Here is a 7,821-nt window from a genome sequence, read left to right on the forward strand (position 1 = left end):
ATGTGCTCTACTAAATCTTCAGGAACTGGTTGCTGCAGTTTTGGAATATTCCAACTTCCATCCATCATCATTTCATCCACATCTTGAATGCTTTCATCCATTGGAAAGTTAGAAGGCATCACATCTACAAGAGGTCCCAATTTAGTTCAGTTATCATACCAAAAATTGGCAGAGCCATTTCTTGGTTCCCACAAAAAATGCTTCTCCATGTTATCTCTAGCTTCAAGCATTTTCTTCCAAAGTTGAGAACCTCATTTCCATTGCACTAAAGTTGGGATCTGCCTCTTACAATACTTGTTCCACATGTAGGTAGATCACAAGGTACAACTAGTTCTAAATCTCCACCACAGCTTAGCAAATAACGCATTGGAGATATCAAAAAGTGATCTGAACTCCAACCCTTCTTCAGTCTTTGGTACACTCACTTTCAACCATGAAGCCCAATTCTTGCTTTTCCCTTCCTCTTTATTGCACCAGAAAAATCTTGCAAAGATTTTATGTAATTCATTTATAGTGTACTTAGTAGGAGCCATTGCAGAACGCAGGTATAGAGGCATACTTTGTAGAACACTAGTGATAAGAACTGCCTTTCCACCAAAGGATTGAAGTCTACCTTTCCAATTCTGAAGTTTATTCTTGACCTTCTTTATCAAATCATTATGTTATTATTTAATTGTTAAATTGTCAAAAATCAAAATTAGCAAATACTTTATTCCCTTTAATCCATGGAGTTTGAGTTATTTAAATAATTAACCATTTCACCCGTTAATCTTTAATTTTGCATAATTGTGTGATTTATCAAAATTTATTTATAATTATCTATAAATATTTTAATTGGTTAATTAAGTGGTCCTTATTGCAATTTGATGTTTAAATTATTTAATTATTTTGTAATATTAGCCTCTTAATGGCCTTGATTGAAATAACCAAATTCATTGGCTTAAATTAATCAAGGTCATTAATGCAATTTAATTTTTAAACCCACAAATTAGGCCAAATATGGCCATAATTGAAATAACTAGCTAAGTTAAAATCAATTAAGGCCAAATTTGGTCATACTTGAAATAATTAGTGGGATCAGAATCCATTAGGGTCCTGTCCGCAATTTTAGGCCCATTAACACAATTTGGTCAATTTTTAAACTATTTTAATAAACAATTATGTCCTAATTTTATCTATAATTAAAGTATCATCAATTTTAATCTTTTCTTAATTATCTTTTTATATATGTACCCGGTATATATATAGACACACACACACACTAGGTATACATATATATGTATACACAAGATATACATATACATGTATACACTTAGTATACATATATATGTATACAAAAGAAAGGGCCTTTTTAATTTCTTAAAATCTGCATCGAGTCCAGCCCAAACTAGGCTGAGACCTGACCCAAATCATTAAAAACGTTAAAGGGCTATACCCCCCCCCCCCTTTATTTTCATTTTTCCCTTTTCAGAAAAAACCCTCCTCCTTCCCCTTTCTCTCTTTTCCTCTGTCTTGTCAAAACCCAAGCCGCCGCCTACAAAATTCTCTTCTCTCTCGTCTAGAAATGGAAAGATTATAGTGTATGTGTAAGACACACAGCTTTGCAACATTATTTTCGTGTAAGCAATTAATTTTGAGTTTGTATCTACTCAAATCTTGCCCCAATCGGTAATGAAACTTTTTTCTTTTGCTTTTCTTTGAATTTACTTAGTCAAAGTTGATTATTGTGGATACTTTTTGTTGTATAGTGTTGTACCTTGCTTGAATATCATTGGTTGACCAAAGATTGGTCAGATCGAGTCAAGCAAGACTCAGATCTGACCATCCATTGTTGATTTGAGATAATCTTAGCCGTGTAAAGGCCTACAAAGGCGAATTTTGGAGAAAACATGTTTGTCCCACATCTTTTGTTTGAAGCTTTAGACGATTTTTGGGGTTCTATAAATAGAACCCCAACCCTCTTTACAAAAGGACGTCTGGAAATTTTGGAGAGGCTTTTTTTTCTGGAAAAAAGTCTGAGTTGTTGAAAGTTAAAAGTTTTAAAGAGTTTCAGAGATTAGAAAATTGGAGAAATTTAAAGAAAGGCTGAAAACTTCGAATTTCAAGCCTTGATTAGTAAAAAATTTTAAGGCTTCACTAGTTTGAGGTCTACCTGAATTTAAATTTTTTTTTTCTTTTGTTTTGAGTCTGTGTGGATCAGTGTGGTCTTGGAAGCACAAACGACTTTAAAAATCATTTTTGACCAAGGCTGCACCATTAAAAGGTAATATTCTATCCTTTATTTATTTATTTTGGTATTGCTTAGTAGTTAGTCTATATGATAATAGCTTATTGATGTTAGTTGGTAACTATTTTGCCTTTGGTTCAATTAAATAAATGTGTTGCTTGGCCACTGTTAAGATGCATTAGCTTGTTTTAGATGTGGAGGTTACTTCCTTTATTTTCAAAGCATATTTTTGACATTAATAAGAAGTTCTTGAGATAGACTAAGTATAAATGTTCAAATAATGTATTGTGTGTTTAGACATGGTTGGAACAGACTTTATGTGCTCTGTTATATGTTGAGGGTTCCTATATTTGCTATCCAGCACTTAAATATGATAAGGATATGATCACATGAGTCATGATAGTAATTTAGTGAACTTTTAAGTTAACACTGATCCTGTTTGAATGCAATAGAACATTAATGTACTGTGATGATCTATTTGAAGTATTTGAGGTAGTTGCTTTTACTTGAACAAGATTATGACATTTTGATTTCCTAAAATTGTTCTTTTATGGGTCTGCATACTTGTCTAATGTCAACTGGATAACATGAAGTTATGATTGGGATAAAAAGGGAAAAGATCGTGATCAGGTTAAAACAAAGCTTAAGGAACCTAAGCATGTATAACAGGTCCTTAAATGGTGCATTAGGAATTAATAAAGGTCCACAAAGTTATAGAGGTCATTTAAAATGAAGTAGAATACCTATGTGTCACTAGTAGGATTATGTGTCGTGTTTGTTTTATTTGAATAGAGTTTAGACTTGACAATCATATTATCAGACTTTCCTCTTTTTTATATCCGGTTCATGCCTAAAATTTCAAAAAAGAGTCTAAGAGAATTAAAAAGATGGTTTGAGTCCTAATAAGCCTTAACTACTTGAAAAATGATTAATCAATTGGAAAGGGAATTGTTTTGAACCTGGAGGTTGATGTTTAATCTGAATTTAAGCTTTTAAGTGATTTAAATGTTCAACTTTTTCATGTTAGTGTCTAAAGGGATTCAACCCGGCTTTACATAGTTGGGATCCTAAAACTGAGTTGATTAGAAGTTGTTAACTTGAGTGATCAATTAAGGGGTCTAGATGAAATTTAGTTTAAGGGGGCAGTGTCAAACCACTCTTGTCCATAAGTTTTGGTGATTGACATTAGGTATGGGATTAAGGTAAAGAGGGTTGGGGTTGCTTTGTGAGAGTAAAAGCTGAGCTTAGGCATGAACTGGAGGTAGTGACCAGTGGAGCCTTTGATCCCTTTTTACTGGAAGTAAGGATCAGGAAAGGGATAGGGAGGTGATGACCTCACCTTATCCTGCTCCTCTTTCAGGACCCTGAAGCTTCCTTGTCTTCCTAGACCTTGTTCTCATGACTGTGAAGGGTTCATTGAGACCTGGGTATTGGTCAAGGGTGGTTTGTCATGCCATGGGGGAAAGTTCTTGAGATTTCATTTTGCTTAAATCTAAGTTAAATAAAGAGGTAAGTGTCTGTCACATCTTTGTCATGATTAGGGGGGTTGAAACTGCCATATGCTAAGTATTAAAATAGGTAAATTCTTCACTAGGGTCTAATGCCACTTTTTTTAGAGGTACAACCTGCTTGCTTTCCTGTTTGCTCCATATTGAATGTGTTTAAAGCTGGTGTGATGTATTTATGTGCATGTGAATGTACTAATCTTGGTCTGAATTTAAGGGAAAAGCATTTAGTGAATCCAAGATTGGTAAGAATCTTCATTTCTTGAACTTAAACTGTGACACCTGGACTTCAGTGGGCATTATGGTATAACTCAAATTAAAAGGGGTAAAATTATGCTTGGCCTGATGAGGTTTGATCCTATGTTGTTGGAATTATTCAGAATCCTATCATGTATAAAATCATGGAGATGAAATAATTGAGTACTGCAACTATATTTCTAAAAAATGCATAGTGTAGGGGGGAATTAGTTTGATGTTGTTATTTGGGGACATGATTGAATACTCTTAAAGGCAGTGTGAACCACTTGGCTTAGAATGGTCTTTTCAAGACACCTCAAAGAGGGGGCAGGGAAGAGTCTAGCCCAGCTTGACTCATAGTATCTACCCCCAAAATCAGGGGTGTCATGAGCAGCCTATGAACCATGGGGCTACTCCTGTGTTGAGAGAATTTCGGCTTTCCTTAAATCCCATCATCTTACCAAAGGGTTAGAGATAAAAGGGAGTTTAGGAAAACTGGTTTGTGTAAAGGTCTAGAGGCACTTAGGAAGTTAAGAATAATGGAACTGTTCATTTCAAGAAGATGATCTTTGGTTTTGTTTTTAAAATCAATGAACTAGTTTAAGGTTATTGACAATAAATGTCTCTGCTAGGAGTTTAAAGAGTCTGAACATGTGAAGATTGGTTTTGAACTTTATGCCATTTCTTCTGGGATTTGTTGACACACATAGTTGATCCTTTCCCCTGTCTATCTTAAGTGGTAACTTGCATGAAGCCTTGTTGTAATGTGTTCCTACTACTGTTATATTAAAACAAAGATTCTTATTGTGATCTTTCCTGAGAACATGAAACTGTACAGTCCCAGTTCATGTGATGTTATTTGGTCTACACTTCTTGGTGTTTTAATTCTGTTCTGATGATTACAAGTTATAGATTTTTTTTCTCTTTGTCTACATCCCTCTATTGTACTTCTGTTATTACATTCAGGCAGCTCTTATTTACTACTAGGTGGTTTGTTGATATAGAAAATTAGTGAATCATCTAGATGAGAAATGTAAGATTTAAGTTATACCTGGATCAACCTTAGTTTATATAATTAGATGTTGTTATAAGGGACTGGATTTGGTTAAATAAAAGAAATAACCTTGAGGTCTATAGTTGAGCACTCAAAAGTGTGGATATATATACAGAACATACATAAAGTTTTAATAAAGGAAAGGGGAGTATATATACATGATATTGTAACGACCCGTTCGGTCGTTATTTAATATTTCGCTAAACCATGCCCAATTTAGGTCAAGGTTTGTAAATAATAAGCTTCATGATATGTTTTAAGAGTTAAGAGTGGGAAAAATCAATTTCGGAAGGGTTTGGAAATTTTAGACCAGAAATTAAAGCGAACCGCTATAGCAGTCAGTGGACCGCCATAGTGGTACCGCTATAGTGGCTTGGTGACCTCCGCAGTGGTCCACGTGGAAACAGTAGCTGAATTTTTGTACTTAGTCTATTTTTCTCTCCTTTTTCAAGAGAGGACTCTCAAGGGCTGCTCCTAGGGTTCCTCATGAAAGAAAACCCATAGCCCTAAGAAAAGGAAAACCCTTCTAATCCCTTTTCCACCATTCCCTACGAATAATATTCGCTTATGGATTTGGATGGAGGCTAAAAAGATGAGCAATTCATGGAGAATCAAATATCTGTTCGCCAAAGAGATCGGTTACAGTTTACTTTAGTTAGACTTTGATTAGCTAGTCGTAAATACGCTTAGAGTTGACGGGAGAATGCATGCTTAGGTCTTCGGACACAGAGTTTGGAGGGACGAACTTGTAAGGTGATTAAAATAGGGTATAATTAGGGCTATGATAATAATGACTTAGTTTAGTAGAAAGTGATGTTGTCGCTACGGAGATACCTCGTACTTACTTGATGCAACCCTAGAAAGAGGTGAATCCCAAGTCTTGAAAGCTCTAGAACATTCCTCCAAGCATATCCACACAACCCAAGAGAGATCATAGATCAAATACCAAGAATCAAGAGATCCAAGTGTTGGAAAGCTCACTAGGGTTTGTAGAACTCAAGATTTTCTTTGGTGTTGAAGTTGGGGCTTTACTCAAGTGGATGATTTGATTCAAAGCTTGCTCTTGTGTGATTAAGGTGAGTTTCTATACTTGTTTCCATGTTATTAAAAGTGTCTAGTTGTTGAATAACTTGATTGAGGAAAGAAAGCAAAAGAGGAAGTTCAAATGTGGGTTTGATGATGTTATGAGTAATAAATTGACTTGAGTTGTAATTGTTGGAGTACTGTGGGTATAATCTTTCTATGAATGGTAGTAATGATGATGAGGAAGTGTGGTGTACGAGTGTATATAGAGTTGTATTGAAATTGTTGTTGTGTGTTGGTTATGAAAAGGCGTTTTGGGCATGTAATGAAGTCTCTTAATTGCGAAATTGATGATAATGTCATTGTTGATTGGAAGTTGTTTTATGATAAAATGGAAGTCGATAAAATAAGGGAAACACTGCCCAATTTTTGCTAGTTCATGAATTATTCTAGTTTGAACTTAAGAGCGTCTTTAAGTCTTAACCTTAGTATGAACCTTGCAAATGTAGACCTTGCGAATGTGGAAGGAGAACGTTAAGCAATTAAGGAGATGTTAAGGTATGTTAAGGCTGTCCCTTCTTTCATTTTGGCATGATCGTATGATATGAACCAATCAGAAAGAAAACAAGCTTCCATATTACTCTACTCTTAGAAGCACTATGAATACTTCAGTTTTGATGTTCCTATACCCCGCTATAATTGTTCCTTTTGTTCATGGGTCACTGATGATGTTAGCTCAAAGGCTGTTCATCCGAGGTAGTATGTCATTATGTCACTCTGAGAGTTCTATGTATTCGGTTTGTTCATGCATTGCATTTATTTATATATATGCACATTGACCTATGACCATAAGGCGTTATATACGTGTATAATATATGTATATGGGGTATGGGGAAAAAGATAGGTGTTATATAAGCATTACCACCTGATCAACTGGTGCATAGTAATGTAAGTTGCTCGCCACTTTTATATGATATATGGATCGGGTCGTACGTTCCTCGGCACTAACATATGGGATATGGATCGGGTTGTACGTTCCACAGCACTAACAGTAATATTATGACCTATGCATATCATACAGCCTGCGAGGCACTTTATGTTATACAAATGTTCCAGATGTTCAATTACAGATGCATTCAGATATGGAGATTTAGCTTTCATGTTCATATGTCTCTCACGATTCTTATGTACTTGATGTTCTTATGCCTTACATACTCAGTACATTTTCTGTACTGACTCCTCTATTGCTTGGGGGACTGTGTTCATGCCCGCAGGTACAGGTAGGCTGACAGGTGGTCCCGCTCATTAGGACCTTCACTCAGCAGTAGTTGTCGCCCTCCATTTGATCCGGAGTTACAATCTATTTTTTTATGCCATTCCTTTGGAGATGTATATGCATATGGGTATGACGGGGCCCTGTCCCGTCCTTTCTATAGTTTTCTATTCCATTAGAGGTCTGTAGACAGTTGTATGTATTTGACAGATGATGTAGCCTTGTCGGCTTTTATTCTTTTGTGTACAGCATATGTAGCGGCCTAGTCGGCTTTCCTTTAGCATATATATATATATATATATATGTGTGTGTGTGTGTGTGTGTGTGTGTAGTTTGTACAGAGTTCATGATGTCATCCTTTCATGAGTCAGTATAGTTTAGAGTAAATGATTTGTGGGCCCTTATTATCCAGATACGAGTATAGGGGTGTTTGGTCACCAGAGGTTAGACACTCATCATGACTCACCAGCCTAGGTCATGACAGAAGTGGTATCAGAGCAGT

General features: G+C 35.7%; 1 long non-coding RNA gene across 1 annotated transcript; it reads left to right on the forward strand.

The window, feature by feature from the left end:
• Nucleotides 1–1,491: 1,491 nt before the first annotated feature.
• LOC132644309 (uncharacterized) lies at nucleotides 1,492–7,565 on the forward strand. Its single transcript, XR_009583839.1, has 2 exons — nucleotides 1,492–2,263; nucleotides 7,321–7,565. It is a non-coding gene; the product is annotated as an uncharacterized LOC132644309 (long non-coding RNA).
• Nucleotides 7,566–7,821: the final 256 nt, after the last annotated feature.

Source organism: Lycium barbarum, chromosome 1 (assembly GCF_019175385.1).
Source record: "Lycium barbarum isolate Lr01 chromosome 1, ASM1917538v2, whole genome shotgun sequence".
In the NCBI taxonomy this organism is placed as follows: Eukaryota; Viridiplantae; Streptophyta; class Magnoliopsida; order Solanales; family Solanaceae; genus Lycium; species Lycium barbarum.